The following is a 21508-nucleotide window of genomic DNA, read 5'->3' as shown; positions in this document are numbered from 1 at the left end:
TCCACACCAAAATGGCTATAAAATGGTCATAAAATGGCCTGACTCCTGCTCCTCAGCAGTTCCCATGTCTTTCTCTCTGCTCTTCCCTCAGCTCCCAGCATCTACCAGGCCTTTTCGAGTGTGGCCTGAATTCTGAGCGCCTCTCTGAGCCCTTTATTTCATCCGCATTTATTCGCTCAGCCCCTGGGCGAGCTCGGCGCAGCGGCCAGCACAACTGCTGCAATTCAGCTCCCCAACGTCCAGCCGCGCGAGGCAGGGCGGATTCCTTCACAGACTATTTATCCAGATTGCTAATTCCCTGCACAGATGGTTCTGCATAAGACTGTGTGGGAGAAGAGTGGCTTTTTAAGCCAATTAAATAGAAACCTTGTCCAAGAAGGATTTTCGAAATGCTTATGCATGTGAATTCATGACGTATCGCACTGTGTATTCTGGCAGTGCTGCTTCTCTCGGTAGGAAGAGAGGGAGCGATGCACAGAATTTCCTTGGTTTGTTAAGGTCATTTCTGATTTCTTTTTTATTTTTTTTTTTAAAAAAGAAAAACTCCTAAAAGAACTTCCAGTTTGGCAATATTGCGGAGTATTTTAGCTATAGAAAGAGAAGTCTTTTGTTATTTCTGTCAATTAATTCTCACTGCCTGCTCGTCAGTATGTAAAGCAAGCTATGATTTGTAGTAAGACAGATGAGAGGAGGGCAGAGAGAGAAAAGGGTATTAAATGACATCTGAAGGGGAAAATACTAGCTAATAACATAAATACTTCTGTATTACTACTGCAGCATTTGGGCTCAGTAACCCAAAAAGCTGCGGTAAAAACCTGTGCGGTTCGAGGAGAGAAGTCAACACATGATCACAATCACTGGTTTATGCTCATGATGATAGAAATGGTTAAGGTGAGTGTGGGTAGCAGCAGATGTGGGAAGGATAGGGAGGCTCATTGTATGTTGTAAGGGCTTGATTCTGTCTCCATCAAATTAATATTGACACCAGCAAAACTAACTATACTAGAAGAATTAAGCTTTGAGAAATTACTTTTTAAGACTTAGGGCTCATGCAGAAACTTCTGTAAGAACATCAGCAATCCTGACAAAATGTAAACCAGCAAAACCACAGTGTGTTTGCTGTAGGGTCCTGGGCTGGCCTCGCAGAGCATTGTCTCCCACCCACATGACTGTACCCTGAGGTGCTGGGCTCAGGAGCATGGCTGTGGACCATCTGGGATAGTCTCAGGTCATATGAGACCACAAACACACAAAAACCCCTAGAGATCCCTACAAATCACTGAGCAGGAACAAGTGATACCAGTCTATGGCTAAACTAGGGATTAAACTTCCCATTTATGGGTATGTATCTTTTATTGAAGCGGCATAAATTATTGCAAGTGCTTTACTCCACCTTGTAATTCCCCTCTCTCATGCACATTTGCTGCAGGCAGGTGCTTGCTGTCAGATCTTGTTCAAGCACTGAGCAAGACCCTCTCCACATTTACCTGCTCTGCAGTTTCTGTATCTCACACCACACAGTTAAAAGGTACTACAGGGTTGCTGTGCCTGTTGTATGTGTCTCAGAGTCAGGAATCTTGTAAAATGTTGTGTCTTTTGTGATACAGTCACTGGCTAATGCTCACTCCTCTTACTGCTCACATCTCCCTTTTTTTTCTCCATTCCCTCATCCTTTTTCTTTTTCTTTGAATTCTGTAACTATTTTAGTCAACGGAATGTCTCTTGAAGATATTAGAGCTCTGAAATAATAATTGCAATAATAAAATAATAATAATAATACAGCCAATAACTGAGATGGAACTAATTGAACATATAGACTGGTTTACCAAGAAGATGTATCACACAAAAGGTAGCAAAGAACCTTTTATTTGGGTTGAAAGTCGATACTATACATCACTACTGCAGTAGTTGACACAGATTTATCATAGTAGGAGACTTAGAATTAATAGCCTTCTGGCACAAAATTCATAATCTCTGTTCCTTTTAGTGTGGTGTCATCAGAGTCTTGCGTGGAGGAATCCAGCAGATTCCTCTGCAGGTGGTCTGAAGCAGATTTAGATCTATGGGAAGTGGCTCCCACAGGAGCCAGTTCCCACAAGAAATGTGTGAACATGAGTCAGGTCAGTGATGCTCGCGTGTGTTTTGTAAAATCAACAACTCAGATATTACATACCTTTTGTTTTCAAGCCTTGTGAAAAAGTCAGCTTTTCTCTAGGCGGGTTTATGCGAAGAATCAGTGAGATGAGACGTTCTGCTTTGTGTCTGGATTAATGGACTTTACTATCAGAGTAAAGTTAGGGGTTGAGTGGGAGCGAAGCTCATCTACCCCGTTTTGCTGTGATGGGTTCCCAGAGGCACACGTGTCCGTGTGACAACTTATTGCTGTGGGATGTAACCAAGTGACAGGGCAGGTCTAGCCCACACCCCAGCGCTGCAGCAGCCTGTATGGTGCATCTACTCCCTCTCTGGCCCCAGCGCTGGGCAGATGCGCTAGTTCTGCCGTACAACGTCCATTGCACTTGAGTCTGCCTCTAACCGCCCGCTGCCTGCCTTAACAGGTTCAGACCTACACAAATGACACCTTACTGTGGTCTGACATCTCCAGCCAAGCCATCAGCTTCCCTCCACAGTGCTGACCAAGCAGCTGAGGAGTCCCCAAAGCTGCCTTCTTGCTGCTGTCACCCAAGGACAAAGGTGTTCGCTTTGGTCTTGGGCTTCCTCTGCTCAGGAACTTGCAGCTTGCTGTGTTACCAGTTTCTATATGGTCTTTAGCCTATTAATCTGGACATTTCCTTTTACAGGCAGGCTGGGTGCATCTGTCTTCTTTCTCTGCCTTCCCCCTTCCTCTTTTTCTTCCTAGACATTTTGAGTCTTACATTCATCCTGACCTAAGAATAAAGACCTCTTTCTTTCCCTCTCTGCCTTTCCTTTTCTTCTTCCCCCCTCTCTCTTTCTCTTCTTTAGCTCTCTCTTTATCACCTTTCCCTCATTCCTCTTTTTCTTCCTCTTCCTCCCCTTCCTGGCTCATGTGCTGGATTTGGGTCATGTGTGTCACTTCCTCAGTGGAATGACCAAGACATAGCATGGAGAAGACAACACAGGGGCCTGTTGAACTGGTGTGACTTGGTCACTGTGATTAGGAGATCGTGGCCTCATTGTAAAGCAAAGTCCTTCAGCTCTTCTCCTCCCTGTGGGGCTCTGTCTGTGCCCAGTGAGCACTGCTGGGGCTCCCACGCTCATTGGGAGAGGGGGTCCCACTGCCTTTGGCCTGTCTAATTAGGGCTTGGGTGACTAATTGTCCATGTGCATACGATCTGCATGTGGAAAAGACGACAAGTGGGAGATGAGAGCAAAAAGGAGGTGGCAAAGGCTGGTGGTGGGAGCGGGCGCTGTACCTTGGCAGCTCAGTATTCACCAGCCAAGCCTTCATGGTCATTACTCTTCACTTCTGTGGCGTCCTGCATTACACATGCACGCGCTGCACCGTCATTTACAGCTGCAATGAGAAGAAACCAGATCAGATGAGTCTTTGGGAACAGCGAAGACATATGACAAACACAAAAATTAAAACACTCGGGAATAAGGCAAATACTGAGAGTAAGAAGTGGGAATGAGGCAAATATTGGATTAAGACAAATACTGCTGCAGATTCCAATGTCAATTCTGACAGCGATAGTGAAGTTTGGAGGATGTTGACAATTGCAGATGAAGGGCTGAGACAGGAGGCGAAAAACCTTCTAGGCTTCAGCCCGGTGTCATTGTATTATTTGACTCGGTTGACCTAAATTACTGGGATATAGCCAAATAAACTTAAACATGAGCAGTGCACTTCAATGCATGACACTCCAGCAAATTAACTTGCATTTTTTGTAACCAGAATCTCACAGATGTGGTAATCTTTGCCTGTCACCTGGGTGCTTTAGGATTTTTAGTTATAATTCATTATATTGAAGCATATTCAAAATAGGCTACAAAAGCTATCCTTTTCATGCTAACAAGATTAATCATCTATTTACTGGAATGGAAAGTACAGACACAGTATGTGGAAAATGCATGATGAGAAAAATAGGAAAATCCATTTGTTGAAAGTGTCAAATGCTTAAAAAATTATTTAGAAGATTGCTGGGCCACTTCAGATGTGATAGACGAGAATGCCTTTGACAAGTTCCAGTTACCATCGGGCAAGGCCAGATTGTGTCAATCTCATTCATCCGGAGGATTTTAACTTTTCAAGTACCCTCATTGCAGAAGGATGTTGAATTTGGCCAAAGTTGTCTTCTATGAATTTTGTTTAGCTGTACATCTTCTTGTAGGAAACAACTGCAGTTATTGAAGAATCACAGAATCAATGAGGTTGGAAGAGCCCTCTGGGATCATCGAGTCCAACCGTTGCCCTGACACCACCATGGCAACTAGACCAGGGCACTAAGTGCCATGTCCAGGCTTTTCTTAAACCCCTCCAGAGATGGGGACTCCACCACCTCCCTGGGCAGCCCCTTCCAATGGCTAATGACCCTTGCTGAGAAGAAATGCTTCCTCATGTCCAACCTGACCCTCCCCTGGCGAAGCTTGAGGCTGTGTCCTCTTGTCCTAGCGCTGGTTGCCTGGGAAAAAGAGTCTTGGTCATTTCTGTGTGGACAGAAAACTATTTGAAGGACAGTACCATGCAATTTATGCTTCAGGACAGATGCCTGGCAGTTCTTTAGGACTGGATTGTACGAGCACTCCGCAGTTCAGTTATTCAAAGGCATGTCTGATAATCGGGTTGCTTTGCATCCCGCTGCAACTGTGCTTTTGGCCACCCAAGAATATGTCCGTGCTCCGATTTACTTGAGTTCACACCAAAATAGTGATGATCTTGCCGACGAAGGAAGCCTTTTCTGCGCCTGTTACTATGTCAGATTTGTAAGGGACAGCACTGGGTTAGAAGAGACCAATTTCTTCATGCTTAGCCTGTGCCAGGGGGGGTTGTAGGAAGAAGATGAGTTACTCCAAAGTGGTGTAATGTTCGCTGTGCTGCAAACACACTCTCTGGCACAAAGAAAGGTGAAAATCAGGTTCATTACAGATCCAGACCATGGCATTATCTTAGAGGGCTGAGGACAGAAAAAATTATTACCCTGGTAATTGCCATTTGCAGCTTGTGATGTAATTTGGGAGGGTTTTCCAGTTGTTCTGTACTGCCTGTTTTCAATGTGCGTTTTTTTTCATTTGTTTGTTGGTTTTGGGGTTTTTTCATTGTTTGTGGGGGTGGTTTATTTGTTTTTCATACTAACATTGAGGATGCTCGACGTTTTGCAGCAGTGTATAGTAGCTTTAAGCGGTCTGTTACTGTGTTACCTGTTACTTTAAGAGTAAGGGGGTTACTTTGAGAGGGGCTGTGGCTGCCACCCCGTGCTCGGCGAGGGGATTAGCCACCCCCCACCAAAGCCCTCGCCGATTCTCCTCAACTGAATGGGTGGATGGGATTAAATGAAATGGGCTTTATGGGCGGATGGGATTACATTTGGGAGACGGGCGAATCCTTAGGGGGCCATCAGGCTTATGAAGGACTCCCATGGGGAGAAGCAATCGTTTTTGTAAGTCTGATATTTGTACCAGTAGATTAGAGAAAGAAAGTGAGACTAATGTGTTTTTTATCAGGAGATGGGGAGGCAAGGCTGAAAAATATTTCCAAACAACAGGATAATAGACAATAAATGCGATATTCTAGACAAGCTTAATTCTTTTAATCAGAGATACCATCTTTTCCCTTTTTCTTAAAAGTTATTTTCTTCTAATAATATTCAAATAAAGAAAGAGTATAGTAGGAATATTCCTGTGCAGGAGTAATATGTGAATAAAAAAATTAAATATTCAAATCTCCCTTATTTTTGGTACAGAAACAGACTTATTTTCAATATACAAACTTTTTTGGCCTCTTTGGTGCATGTATATTCTTTCTTACAGTCTTCCAGTGGATTTGATGGGCGTAGGGCCTGTGGGCTGTGTTTCTTTTATAACAGGGAAGTAGCATCTATTGCTGTTGGAATTGGGGCAGAGGAAACGTTGAGCTCCTGTGGTATGAACACCACAAGCTAAAAAACAGGTTTTCCTCATTGCAATGCCTCTGGTTGCCTTTGCCATGGCCATGGGATTCAGCAGGTCATGAGATTTTGGGTGTCAGCCACAGAAATCACCAATCTGACAGAAAAATAATCTAAATAATGGCTGAGATAGGTACTCCAGAAAAAGTTGTAATAGTTCTGCATGAATCCAGATATTTTAGCACAGCTTTTTAAAAATCAAAAGATATCATTGGGTTTTACAGGGCGCAGAGAAGAGTTACCTATTTATCCTGTGCTACACTACGTACAGCAAATACGTCTGTACTAAATAAAAACGTACCTTGTAACGTAGGAATATACACTGGAAAAAGCGGATAGTGGGCACGTGAGTTTTGAAAGGTTCTGCCAGTTTCAGAAAGACTCAGATATAGTTGTGAGTACTCAATAAAATTTTTCACATTAAGAAAATCTTTAGCGCTCTTTGTGTAGATGAGAACGTCGCAGAAGTGAAATATATGGTTGTATGGATATTCTCTGGCCGCCTTTAGGACTGTCGTACAAATAAACTGTAAAATCAATATAAATAATATTAAGAAGTAGTCAAAGAAAATACCAATGAATAAACAGTTACATTAACTACAGGGATTTAAATGAGGACTCGTGTGCCCAACAAGTTGGCTGCTTTTCAGCTGTCTAAATTAGTCTAATAAACTGTATCTCCCCGTAAATCTTGTTTCTGTTTAATTAGGACACCACTGAAAAACTAAAGAGACAAAAACTTCCTGTGCTCGAGTGCATTGGGTTCTAAGGAAGGCACAGACAGGCATAAATAGGCATAAAAATCTTCCTAGGAACAGTGAAGAATACATTTTTAATAGCTCTGATAAAGGTTTGAGCAACTAAAAATGCAGCAACAATAGTGGGAAACATCTACATGAGGTACTGAAAGTGAATGAGAAATTGATGCTATATTTATTAGACTGCAATCATCTTCCTAATATGCTTGAAGATAAATGGTGAGGCATTCTTCCAGCCAAAAAAGCGTAGCGGAGTGTTGCATTTGACATAGCGATTATTGATAGTGATGATAAAGTTCAAAACATCGAACAGTGAAAAACCCAAAAGCAATACTAAAAATGGTGGAGTGGAAGTGGAAAATTATGTGAAATGTTAGGGATGTTTCATTTCAGTACCTCTGCCTCATTATACTATCAGCAAAATGTAAAATACATAGACTAGATAAATGTCTCATTAAGTATTTCACTGCTCATTCTGGGTGCTTGGGAGTGTGCTTGAATAATGAAAAATGTAGAAGTACCTTTATCACGCGGCGGTGGTGGCAGGAGATAGCACTTTGTCAAGGTGCTGTTAATTCACTGTATAGACCGATACTGTATAGAAGTGTATGGTGTGACAGTGTCACACCTACATGAAAACAGGATGGTTTAGAAATAGCAGGGGTGTTTTTTTCTGTAGATTTTACAACAGGAGGCTAAGATCCGTTGTGTGTCATTGTAAAGCTTGGACTTGTTCGGTCTTTGTGGGCTCTGGGTGCAGAGGGCAGGAGCTGGGAGAAGGGATGGAGGATGAGGTGTGGTTGGTCACCACGTTGGGATGCTGCCAAGGCCAGCCCGGGGACCGCCTGCCCATCCTTAGGGTGCTCCTGAAGAAGGAAAAATCCCTTAGCTGCACAAAAGCAACTCTGATTGAAGGAAACCCAATGGATCTGTGCAACTTCGCCAGGGGAGGTTCAGGTTGGACATTAGGACGCATTTCTTCTCAGCAAGGGTCATCAGCCATTGGAAGGGGCTGCCCAGGGAGCTGGTGGAGTCACCATCTCTGGAGGGGTTTAAGAAAAGCCTGGCCATGGCACTTAGTGCCCTGGTCTAGTTGCCATGGTGGTGTCAGGGCAATGGTTGGACTCGATGATCCCAGAGGGCTCTTCCAACCTGGTTGATTCTGGGATTCTGTAACTTAAAGTTCAGGGAATCGCATTTAGAGCAGTGACAGCAGTCAGATTTATACCATTCACAGTGAAATTTAATTTTACAGGAATTAAATGTATTCCTAACCGTGTGCACTAATTTCATCAGGGCTACTCATGCATCTAAAATTGGTAGATGCGTAATTTTTAGATGCATAATTTGCATGTTTAGAAATGATATATAAAATACATATATGTATATATAAAATAATACAAACGAGATATATATGTCTTATACTTTTATGCTTAAACATATAACACAGAAATCTTTTGTAGGTCAAAGCAGAGCATGCACAGTTTCCAGCAGTATTTTCTGGTATCTCATAATCAAAAATCCCTTTTTTTAGCCATCGGGGAAATTTCCAAATCCATTCCTTATAGCTGCCTGCAATGGGACAAACTCACAGGGGCAGGGGGTGAAGCAGGCTGGGAGCGTGTGCGTAGCTGGGAGGCTGGGATACTCACATTTTACCTTTAGCTTGGAAAAAAGCCTACATAAAATGTCTTGTAATGTGTGTGGTGTGAATGTTGTTACACCCAAAGATACTGAAAAAAAAAAACCAGTCAAATCAATGAAAAAAACCTCCAAACCCTCTTCTGTGGCTGTGGGAACGTGCATAAACGTTAATAAATCCAGTGGTGGCCTCAGGGCTGAAAGTCACTCAGCAGAAAGCTCGTGTTAGCTGCGAGAGCGAGTTGGAAGGAGAGGAGTTGGAAAGTGAGAGTGAAAGCAAATACCATGTGTTAGAATTACGGAGAGCACGGAAATAGGTACCCGTTATGCACTTTATGAAGATGCAACATGGTTTATTCTTCAGGGAATGGCATAATAATTAGAATTAATAAGATTTTAATGGTGATAGCCTAAGTGCCAAATCTTCACAGTGGGAGGTTTTAGTGCTGTATGCCACGGGAACATTTGCTACTGTGAACAAGCACTGTAGTTAAAATTACCCTATTACTACAAAATGGAAACAGACACAAGGTTTGACTGCTGTCAGCTAGTCAAGACCAAGCACATCAGACCGAGCCATCCAGTGACTCCTGCAAGAACGTGTAGAGTTTACGGCAAGGAGAATTATTTCCTCGAAACATGCTTCTAATAAGTATCTTGTAGGTACCCAGCTTTCACAGATTTTCTTTTTCCTGAGATATCCTTTAATAGAAACTGCATTAATTTGTGGTACTGCAAGGGACTGAAATAATGCAGGATTTTCAATTTATTTCACTATAAACACTCTTAGTACGGCCAAGTCCTTACGTAATGCTTTTATAAAAAGTACTTCACAAAAGAGAGCAAGTATCATTTTTTCTATGTCCACATTCATTGTAGGTGGCATACGTAGCACAATCTCTCCTGCTCCCTTGTTTATTTCTTCTGGATGCATCCAAACAAAAATTTTCCTTGAAGCAGCCAATATTTTTAGCTTTCAAAATTGCTAAATTATTTTGAAATATTTTGATGTTTGGATTGGAAATCACAAGAACAACAAAATGTGATTTAAAATTTTCTTTCTTTCAGGGGGCGAGTTCTAATGATGATCAGCCAGGTCAGAAAGTGCGTGTAGTTTTCATCCATCCACTGAAAAAATGAAGGTAAACTTAGAAACAGAAAAGTCCTGGAGTACTAGGAATTTTCTCCGGTGCTTTTCAGCACTGGATTCAAAACCCTCTGAAGCTATAGAAAATATTATTTACTGAAAAGAGTGATGAAATTACTGATGTCTACACATATGTAACCCTACTTTTTAAGTCTTGGGAAGGATGGTCGACACAAACACCCGGCTGTGATAGTGTTAGTAGATTAAAGCAGTAAAAACTTTCTCTTTTCATTATTTTGGAGCAGAACTACTCTGCACCAGCACCTTCTCATCAGGATAATTTAAAGAAAATGTGTTTCCCATAGAAAGAAAAGGTATTGATGTGGCAGGAAAGAGCTTGGATGAAGATGTCCAGATCTGACCAGTCTATTTAGTTTAACCCAATCACACGCACCACTGGTGATGGATGGTGGAAAGTCTTGACAGAGGCAGCGATACAAACAGCTTGCGAGGATTAGGAGGTGGCTGAGAACATAATATTATGGAGTTGGAAATTCCTTTTGGAGTGCTCTGGGACACAAGCAGCTCTTCGCAGGTCTCTGTCACCTGGCTTTCAAGGTTTGTCTTCCCTGCGATCCAACCCGGGGAGAGGGGCAGGAGGAAACCAGCCACGGTGTTCCTTGCTGGGGAGAAAACATCTTCTGCCGGGAAGCTTTCACATAGTTATTGTTGTTACATTGTTGGTGCAATGATTATTAAGAATTTCTCACCACTGAGATACGTAAAGTCGACACTAATATCAATGCCAATAATATCAATACCATTAGGACAATCCTGGAGGTACAATACCTAGAGAGTTTCCCAGTGGAGCAATAGAAATTAGATTGCAAAGCAATAATATTGAGTGTTGCACTGAGGTACTAGAAGGATCTGTCATCTTGCTTTTCAAAGAAATATGGCACTCTCTACACTATTTTTCTTTTTACTAATTTTTTACCTTTGAAAAGAAGCGATGAACCCTGCCATTCCCCAGGATTTAAATGCTATCTTGCTGGTATTTCTTTCACATGCATTTTCTCTGTGATATCTGTAACGATGATAAGACCCAACTGCAGTGAGTCATTGCAAAGGGGAAAGTAGGGACCTCACCTGCAGTAACTCTGCTCCACGAGCTCCCCGCAGCCGGGGCTGAGCTGGGGCAGCGGGGCGAGTGCCTGCATCTCCATCAGCATCACCTCTCTGTGCAAACTTGCTTGGAAAAGCAAGTCCCAGGGACAAGTGGGGAATCACAGAAGAAAAGCTTCACACTGAAAGAGCAACGTGATCAGTACAGCACTGGTAACCTGTGGAAGTCCACACTGAAAAGGGAAATAAGCTCCTTTCCAGACCACAGGCACAGAGAAAATGGGAAGTTACATATCAAAGATGCTCAAAATTTAAGGAAAGACAGAAATCCTCTGTGAAATGCACATGTTCACTGCTTGGGGTGGCTGTGGGGCTGGACAGTACAACTTAGGCTAAAAAGTGAAGCAATTCAGAGCTGACATAATTAAAGTGATGAGTATAATTAAACCCCCTCTGTGATTACCCTGAAGGAGAAGCATTAATAGATGTAAATATGATGAATTCAAAACGCAAGCGGATAAAGCGAGAGGCTCGTCCCGTTGCAGAAGTGTTTTTCTGGCGTGATGAAGAGGTCAGGATCGCCACGGCAGGCTCCCACGCCGATGCTCCAGGAGAGCAGGTTGGACAGCCACAGCCCTGCAGAGCTGGAGGACACAAGCTGATGGTGTGCAGCTTTAGGGTAAGTGTGTTTTTTTAGGGTAAGTGCATTTTTGCAGTAAGTGTATCTAGGTTTAAAAACAGCTTAAAGTTCCAGTATCTTGCGTTCGAATTTAAAACTATTTACTCAGGAAAAACTCTTCCTTGGGTCTATCAAGCATGATGCCATGTAGCTGTGTTCTGCTTCCAGCTCTGCTGCAAGAAGAGTTATGTGACATCGGCACCTCCTGTGTTTCAAATATTAGTCCACAAAAAGAAAAACCCCCCAAACCCTGCCCTGCTCTACCTGAGGCAAGGCATCACGGATAACGTGTTGGCTTGGTTACTACAGCAATAAGATTTACTTATTTCCATATTGCATAATTCCAGGTGAAAAAAGAAAAAAAAAGATAATTAAAAGAATTGCACAAAAGAAACTTCCTGACCCCAAGTGTTGGGGAGCAGACGTGTCCCGAGGAGCCAAGGCTGGGCAATCCCAGCGTAGACGGGGGAATTTCTCTCCAGAGGGTCAGCCCCTTCCAGAAACATTTCTGGTTACAGTCACCTTGGGCAGCCTGCTAGGGGAGGGAGGGAGGAAGCATCTACTGTTTGTAATGAAGATGTGTCAATATTAATAAGGTGTGTGTGTGTCTCTGTGTGATTTTAACGTATAATGTGTGGAGGAATGCCAGCTGCTTAAACATCAAGTCATGTGGCGTGCACAGAACATGCCCCCTTGTCCCCAAATATAAGATTTGCAAATATCAGATGGCAAAAACCATAAACAAAGGAGCACAAAATATACCGATAGCTAATTTGACTAGTTATATTCTTTATTATGCTGTCTTTCTTAATGTAATGTGTCTCAGCTGCCACCGGGCAGGAATCCATTGTGAATAAGCTGTCAAGTTTAATTGGGCTATACTGTGAAAATACATAAATAAGTCCTTTAATAAACAGATAAACCCACCTCTCTCTGAGGCGAAAGGCAGTGGAATGTGCCCACTGGGAATCCAAGTCTGTTAAAAAAAGTTTAAAAAGATAAAAAAATAATAAACTCTGCCAGGCTACAAATTTTGCAGGAAGCGTAAAAATGATCTGGGAGGGGATTAACAACTTTCTGTGGTCTCGGAGGTGAGAGCCAACAGGCTACTTTGTGTGACGCGACATGTTTGTCATGGAAAACCTCAAACACCCACATCACTCTTCTCAATCGTGTAATTTTCAGAAGGTGGAAGCCCTGCAGCAAAACTTTCAGTGAATTATCGCAAAGCGCTGAGAAGTACTTTGTGCAGGTAAAAAGCAAAATAAGGACCATGTAAGTCTTTAAGTCTATTAACATACAAGTGCAAAATAAACAAAGTCTGTGTGGAGGTATTTAGTACAGAATAATTGTTTCCTCACTTTAACAAGGTCAAATAAAATAGAAAGATATAAAGTTTCTGATGCGCTTCAGTTCCGTTGTTATGCGTTCATCAATAGGCCTGCAAACATGATGCATTCATCAATAGGGCTGTAAATAAACTTTTAATAGCGTGCTGAGGGTATCAGGAAGAAAACAATAGTGACCATAATCTGTATAAAGATTTGATGAAGATAGAAGGAGAGGTCAAAAAGAAAAATTATGGGCTGATTGGGGCGATATGGGACTGGAGTCATGTGTTTAAACTAGAGGAAGAAGAAAGGTGGGGAAGGTGAGACTGTGGATAGCTTAGGAAGAAGGAAAGAGAAATAAAGCCTCATTTTCTGGGTAATATTGAAATCTGCTGGTGAAACCAGCTCCAGGAATGGCAGCTACCACCAGATCGTGGCAGCTGATGGCAATAATGTCTGTGCAAAGTAGGAAATTAAGAAGATGAACCCTTTAACTATGTGTTTGAGGTCTTTAATAAATTGGAGCAATGATGAAGTTGTAAATCAGCAACTTCTGAGATGTGGTGAGAAGAGGAACTAGGAAAACTTTCTGAATTTAAGGATTTGGGCATAAGGATTGTTGATAAACAAGTAAATATTGCAGCAGGTGAGATATTCTTTGACATCTGTCTGTTTTCCTTGACCTACTATATTATCCCTTATCTCATACAGTATCTACAGTATGAAGACCCAAGACATGCTTTTTATGACTTTATTGTGTAGAGGACTTTTTGTTTAATTCATTTCTTGTTTTCACGTGAGCACATTTTTGTGTATGGAAATCTGACTTTTTGCTATTATTTTTTTGTTGTTTTCTTTGATTCTTCAATGCTCAGCACCACCAGCCTGGTATTTATGGACTGCCTCAGTGCACTTAGGCAACGTGATCTGGTTTACTTTGAAAATCAGTGGGCTTTGGATATCTACCTCCTCAATGTTTTCCATTTGACCTTCTTTAACCTAAGCTCGATTTTTTTTTTTTTGACTGTGGAAATCACATGCACATGTGCATCTTTATCTAACGTGTTATTGAAATGTGATTCGTTCAAGCTTTAGCTCTGTTCACTGCCATATTAACCTCCTTTTGCAAAACCAAAACAACTGTCATGGTTTGTATCAACTGGACTGAATCTGTGCTTTGTCATCATTTTCTTTTTCTAAGCAAACATGACTTTGGGTACCAGAGAGCAAATTGCTGCCTAGACCACTGCAACCAGTGCGCTTGCTGGTGGGAGGTGGTGGAGGAGTCAGAACTCACCTTTCCCTTGGCAGGGTTGGATTAATCACCAGTTACCCAACTCACAGGCATGGGAAGACAAACACACGCAGAGCATCTGAAACGCTCCCTCTCCTGCTCCCTCCCAAGTAGCCCTGTACTCTTTGAATTCTCTGTGTGGGGGAAATCAAAGAGCAGAACAAACACTTTTTTGATATGGCTTTGAAGATGATAACAGCATCTAACAGAGGAAAGGAAGACTTTGGGTCTGCAATAAAGCAGTGATTGACATGACACTCAGACCAAGAAAAGTTTACCTCTTAACGAGCAGCAGGAACCTCTCCGAGACTGTTTTACAGGACCAAAACTTTCCTGTCCTCTCATGCAGTTCCCCTCTCCTCAAAGCAACACGGTCTTTTGAGGCAGATGAGCACCCGTTTGGATGAAGACCCCGACAGGAGGAATCTCTGCTTGCTAAAGGTTTGTAACTTGTTCACCTTTGCATGAAGCTTTCTAGGAAGGCGTCATGGTGCTCAACTCAGGTGGCAAAACCTGTCTGGGAGTTCCAAGAAGTGCTGCATGAGGGAGGGCATCAGGAACAGCCCCGTGGTTCAGCGGGTGCTTCCCCAGTGACTGCCACCCAGATAAAAGCTCAGGAAGAACTTTTGGATAGACAGAAAACGTTGCATCGATGGGCTTAATTGGCTGCTTTTAAACCTAAAGGTAGCACCAGGCAGGGAGATGAGATCTCCTTTATCTCTCAGCTATCTCTGCATCATCTCTGGTACTCAGCCTTACCTACCTCCTCACCACTCGCACGGGGATTAATTGGCATTTGTACAGTAAGTATGAAAAATGGGCACATCATGGTATTCGACTTTACAGTGGTAGAGAAAACACATTGAAAAAAAAATAAGAGATCCCTGGGCTGAAATACGTTGCCCATCTTGCTGCTCTTGGGGTGCCCTGGTCAGAAATGCTTTTCTAGACCATTAGATTGAGAATGCATCACCCTTCTGTGGGATGCTGCGATGTGGCCTGTCCACGTGTAAGGGCAGCCTGCCCCTTCGTAGGCTGTTTGACCATCCATGAAATCACACCATTTCTCGGTGGGATGGGCAGAGGCGTGGGGGCTGTGTCTCCTGGGGCTGTCCCACTTCCAGCTCCTGCCAGCACCCGACAGCGCTGGGTGTAAGCAAGTCCATTTGCTATTGTAACAAAACACACGGGGAGGGTTATAATGGTGTTTTGAAACTGAAGCCTTCGTTAAACATCTACGCTGCTGTCTACGGCAGCTTCTCGCGTCTCTGATGAGGTGTCAGAGATGCTGCAAATCCCTCTGGTGTATCTCACACTAACAACAGCTGAGGATGATCAAATACCTTTAAGTACCAGCTCAGCTGTACCTTGTTTTCTCCATTTAAATCCTGGCAATGAAAGTAGCAGTAACATCTTCCGTTGCATATTACAAATTTTACCTTCTAAACGTATTGAATAGCCAGTTTTGAGACTTCCAAAGAAATAGTGCTGACTTTCAACCTGTGTTTTAAACTATAGTCCGTACCATCTTAATTAAAGTACTTAAAATAGCAATGCTTTATTTAAACTTCATGAAACAACCCCAAGTCTCCCTCTCTGGTATATTGGCTTCACACTTTGGTTCCTCACATCATGATGAAATACTGTCAGAGTTCAGGACTGCTTTTTAGTGTGTGGACACAGCTAGAAATCCAAAATCACTTCCTCTTGCTGCAGACCCTTACTGCTGCTGCCAAGCTCTGCTCACCCCAGGCCTCTGGATCTGTGGGGTCCAACCTAGGTCAAGATGGCCCAAAAGCAGCCCCATCGCAGGACCAGGTGTGGGCTCTGCCTTGGAGCAGCCTGGGGACGGTTCTGGTCTCAATTCAGCCCATGCTGGGTTTCCTCCAGCTAGGCGAGACCTACCCAGTCCTGGCAGCAACTATGGCCACCCAGGCTGCACATGAATCACGTTAAATAGTGGAATAATCACGATTTGAAACCACATTCCCCACATCAGCAGTGGTCTGCAGTGGGTGTGCCACATCCCCTGGCTGCGCATCGACCCTCTCCTCTGCACCGGCCACTACAGGAGAGTCTTAGCAATGGTGTAAAGCAGTTAATTTTTCAGCTGAGGGAAATTGTGTCCTGCCTGTTCTGTTATGGGTTTTGTTTCTTTGTTTGCTTGTTTGTAAAATAAAACAGCAATAGGCAGAGCCTGAGATAAGAAACTTCTTTTTTCAGTTGTTTAGAAAGAAAAAAAAAACCCAATGATTTAAAACAATCTTTTTGGCTGTTCTAAAATTGAGTAAATAATTTCCTTACTTTTTTCTTTTATTTATACACTGAACTATCCATCACTAGTGATTTGTCAGATTTAGCTCTTTTGTCTGCTCACAAGCTATCGATAAAATTGATCATTCTTCATAATTGTTTGAGTGCTTCACGTGGCCACACCTGAAGCAGCAGAGGTTGTGCAATCCTTTTTAATGAACGTGGCATTGCACGTTTGATCTTCCAAACTACGTCATTGTGATCGGTGCGAATGGTCACCCAAGTGGTTAAGCACCAACTGCCTTTAATTTTAGAGTTGAGAGGCTGGCCCAAGCAGGTTGGTGAGCGTTGTATGTCCTGGGGAGACAGGAAGGAAGGACCATGTAGGGCACAAACTGCAATTTTGGCCACAAAACCAGCACTGGAAATCACTGCAACAAAGGTATGGTATTCCCTCAAGGAGAGGTTATTGGAATAATAAAAGTCAAAGGTTCTTGAAGTGTCAGTGTCATTCCTACCTGCAATTTACTTGCTAATTTTAATGATAACCAGCGTGATGCAGAGGAAATACATGTTTTCATGCACTATGAAAAAAAATTATATGATGAGAAAGGGCAGGGAGCCTGGGAAAATGAAGGAAAGGAAGTCAAAAGCAGAGAAAGAGGAACAAACCTTGAGTAAAATGAAGAGTTGTGGATATCTTACCGAAGGGAAAAAAAGGAGATAAAATTGAAGGGCCTGGAAAAAAAAAAACAAACCCCAGAGAACATCAGAAATAGCTCCAGCTCCAGATCTGCCTGTTCACCATGTTCTCAGTTGGAGGCAGCGATCTGTGGACCAGAAAAAGAGCTTTTGCAGATATTAATGTTTGACATTTCTTTTGCTGGGCACCCAACCTCCAGTGAGACAAAGATGCTTTGTTACAAAATATACGAGAAAAATTCAGGTCCTATCTACAAATTCTCATCTGTTCAGCTCTTCTCCAGCTGTAGGACTGAATGTTGTCATCTCAGCCCACAGAAGTCTGATATCTAATCTGCATCATAATTGCTCCTCCATAACGGACTCTTCCAAATCCTTGCAGGTGTGAAGCGGTTGGCGAGAGGAGGATCAAGAAATGTGGCAAAGCCATTAATAGTAAAAAGAGATATCCTGGCATGTGACATTCCTAAGCCTGGAGGTGTTGCCCAAAGGCATCCAAAAGTGCCCAGAAGATCCGACATACCAACGTTCTTGCAGGAAATTACCTTCTCAAATAGGTTCTCCTGGGGCAGTACCTGAAGATGCAGTTTCTGAGGGCTTCGCATCTTTTCCCTCCTCTTTCAGCCACTCCAGCACACATGCAGTTTTATTTTGCTTTCTCTCTTTTGCTGTTACAATCCTCCTCCTCACAGCCTGGGCATGACAGCTATGTCAGGAGGTAAAAGACAGAAGCTATAATTTAAACTGATGTCTTCTGTTTGATAGTTTAAGCCACTAAAGCAGATGCTGATAATCAAGATAATCAAATCAAGATACTAAGATCTTAGGGTTTCAGACGTGCAGACACGTTGAACTAGATGAGCAGCGCTGGCATTTATTTTCCTAACTTCAGGCTGGCTTGATTTCACAACCTTTTCCAGACAAATTATTTTGGGGCTAGGGAAAAAAACTGCTGTGAATAGTAAGGCTGAGCCTTAACAAGGGTCTAAGCCGTCCCTGAGCTGGTTAATCTTCTTTGTCGTGGCTCAGTGGAGGCAGAGATTCATTTCAGCATCTTCCTCATAAATTCGGGGGGGAAGATGCTTTTCACAGTGCCTAAAAGTACAAGGTATTATGGGTCCTGTAGTGTCCCTCGAGTGTCCTGCCCAGGATTCTGCCATCGAAGAGACTTTGTGTTATGAACTGGCAAACTTTTTTGTTCCCAGACACTCAGCGATGTCTGTCACACCCATAGCACTTGAGCTGCCAAGCAAGAGCTGCAGAGTCTGCTCTCTAGAGGTGAATGCCAAATCCCCCATGTCCCCAGTCACTCCCCAGCCAGGAGCTGAGCAGGTCTTGGGGCGGTTCATGCCCATCACTCCCAGCCCTTGGATGCAGAAACACTGTTTTCAGGAAGCTCAGTGGCACAAGCAATGCTTGTGAGACCTAGGGTCTTCACTGGGCTTCAGTTCCTACCAAGAGAACTTTGGTCTTGCGGGGTATAAGAAATGCAGGCCTCTGAACTTAAAAACATCGATGGTGTATGGGGGAACATGTAGATCCATGGCTGCTGCTCCGCAGTGCAACAACATGCTTGAACAGAGTCTGGGAGAGACCTGGTCGTCCTCTTGTGAGCATGAGCACCAGGGAACACAAAACTGTTGCATTTCACGCATTGAGACAATTTCTATTTTCAGTTTTTATCCGGAGCCTCAGGTGTTCCTTGCTTAAATGACTTGCATGATATTACGGAGCTGCTGACCTTGCAAGCACCACAAAGCACAAAACCCTTCCACATTTTCACAGGACTCTTCCTCCAGCCAGGCAGAACTTCTCCCAGCTCAGTGCGCAGCAGCCTGAAGAAACAAAACACTCGAAGTGTTTTCTGCACTGCCAGAAATGGTACGTATTTTGGTCTTATCACTGAATTATGGCCAGTTAGCCAGCTTGATTAGTCTAGCACTTTGCCCATGGATCCACCAAAAATGTGTCTTTTTGCTGATGAAGTTTACTGCCATGGACCTACTGAAGTACAGGGTGGCATGACTCTGCATCTGAAGCAACAGTGCACTTTGAGATCAAGATATCAGCAAAAAACATTAATATCCTGAGTCCAGTAACCTTTATCCCCTGGTTCCCATCTCATACATGTGCACACACCACAAAGTACGGGGAGAAATGAAATCTTGAGTCAGGCCAAAGTCTTGAGTCACGTCTTCATTCAGGTGAATCTCCAGCACTTGTTTTTCAGCAGTAGTGTAATCTCATTACTTCATGCTTTGTAAATTATATGTTGAAAATAATGAGCAAGTGAACAGGTAGTCTGCCTTGTTTACTTGTTCAGCACACAGGTATCCAGGACGCACAACCAGGGGAAGAGCGTGTGGCACCTCGGAGATGCACATCCACGAACACAGCAAGTGAGTAAGGACCTGTTTTGTTCCCTGATTTGCCACGAACACCCTGGTATAATTATTTATAGCAGTTTAGCGTACACCAGGAAACGTTCTTTTTTATGTTTTGATGAAATAATGAAGTTTTACTAATATGAGAACTTGCTAGAGGAGCCTGCAATTAGCTCCTTGCGGAGAAGGGGCGCAGGCAAGCGTGGACTGTGCATCAGCCACGAAGAGCAGAGGACTCTCCCTGGCAGACCTCCCTCTGCAGTGATGTCAGGGCAGAAAGGCCAGAGGCTCTGCTGACGCAGACTAGAGTCATTCCACAGCCTTCAGCAATTCAACTTAAACCAGCCAAAGAACTGGCTACAGGTCTGATTCACATTTTACCACTTTTACATTTTATGTGCAAATTCCAAGACCTTTTGTGCTCTACCTGGTGGAGTCCCTTCTCCCGATGAGGATTAACAGAGAGTGTTGACATCTTAGTTGCATGACGTATCAAAAATAGAGGAAGTCATTAATTTGGGATCCTAAAGCTTGAAAAAAAAAAACCCAACCAAAAATGGTGTTACATATATCCTTCTTATCTCTGTTTTTATTTTTTAAAAGAACATCTTAAGATGAGTTTAGGAGAGTTTGTGTTAGATGAACTTTGTGGATGGACCTATAAAACAAAACTTTCTGTATCTGTAAAGAATCACAACTAACGAGAAATAAAATAAAAGCAATCAATGGTCTTCAGATCTTCAGCTGCTGTTTTTCTCTCCCCGGAGTTTCCCAGTAGGGTGAGCAGATAGGCAATGAGATGCACCTGCCCATCACTGATTTGAGGAGAGATCAATGTAGGGCAACCAACCAGATCTCTGCTTTGCCATCTGATGGGCTGCCAGGTGCACTATAAGTGTTATAGACCCAAGATGCTGCATGGTTAAAGCAAGATTTGTTCTTCTGGTATCTGTCCTAGTGCTGGATGAAAGGTACTACTTTGGTTTTGTTCCCATGGGGTTGTGGGTGGCCGGGAATGACCTGACCTTTACCATATGAGCTTTTTTTGAGATAGGAGATTTTATGTGAGTTCTGTCCTTGCTGTTTAATAGCACATTTCTGTGATGGTTTAAAAGCAGAAAACAGAGTTGGGATGACTTGAATGCTGTTGTTTCTGAACCTTGATCTTACTTTGGAAATATGGTGGGTGTCAGTGGCAGTTGTGTCTTGAGACTTTCCACTTGAGTGTGAGTCAAAATGGACTAAGAGGTGTTACCACGCAGCCCTCAGACACTCAGAAGTTTGTTTCTCCTAGGTGGCTCCATAAATTTGGTGCAGTTTGTGGTTTTTCTTCTCACAGAACTGATTCCAGATGATGAGCTATGAAAGGCCTGCATAGGAGTAATCTCAAGTGCCCTGTTATTCTTCTTTTGAATGTAGATAAGTGGTACATAAAAGATACTTAAGAATTTTCCAGTTTTGGTAAAAATCCAAGATAAACATATGTAATGGTTTTCAAGAGGAATATCTGACATGCTAGGCCAAATCAAAGCACGAGATTTCACTTCTTTTAAATAACATGCTGCTTTCTTCATATCTCTGATAGTAAGTACTGTCTGAAGGTAACCAGAACATTTAACTCTTTTAACTTGAGTGAAGTTTATGATGGTTTCTCTCAAAAGCACAGAACAAGTGTACATATAAGGCTATACCCCAAACAGGGATGTTGCTGTGCATTGATGTCTGCCTGGAGCCCTGCTTTGGTGGTCTAGGCTTTGTGTTTCATGAGGTTGGATGATATTTTGCAATATTTGTTTTATTAGTGCCTAAAGTAAATCTACAGAGTCAAGGTAACCAAGGAGTGAAAAATTCCATGTTTTTACTAAGGTAAATAAATACAAGTTTCACTTATTTTTTGTTATCTTTATATTCTTTCCTTGAATTGTGGTTGAACTTGAAATGATGAACATAAACCTGTGGTAGGCTTCACCAGGCTGCAGGTCACTTCTAGCTCTTCAGCTGAGATACTGAAGTCAAGCCATAGCTGTTCCTTTTCCCTTCAGTACTTCTGAAACAAGGCTCACAAACCTGGAATAAGTTGGCAGGAATGGCTTATTTAAAATAAAGAGATAAACAAACCATCCTCTTGCTTGTGGACAGAGTGAATTTTGACCTGCAGTTTACTGGGT

Source organism: Nyctibius grandis, chromosome 9, assembly GCF_013368605.1.
Source record: "Nyctibius grandis isolate bNycGra1 chromosome 9, bNycGra1.pri, whole genome shotgun sequence".
Lineage (NCBI taxonomy): Eukaryota > Metazoa > Chordata > Aves > Nyctibiiformes > Nyctibiidae > Nyctibius > Nyctibius grandis.
This window is presented reverse-complemented; position numbering follows the sequence as displayed.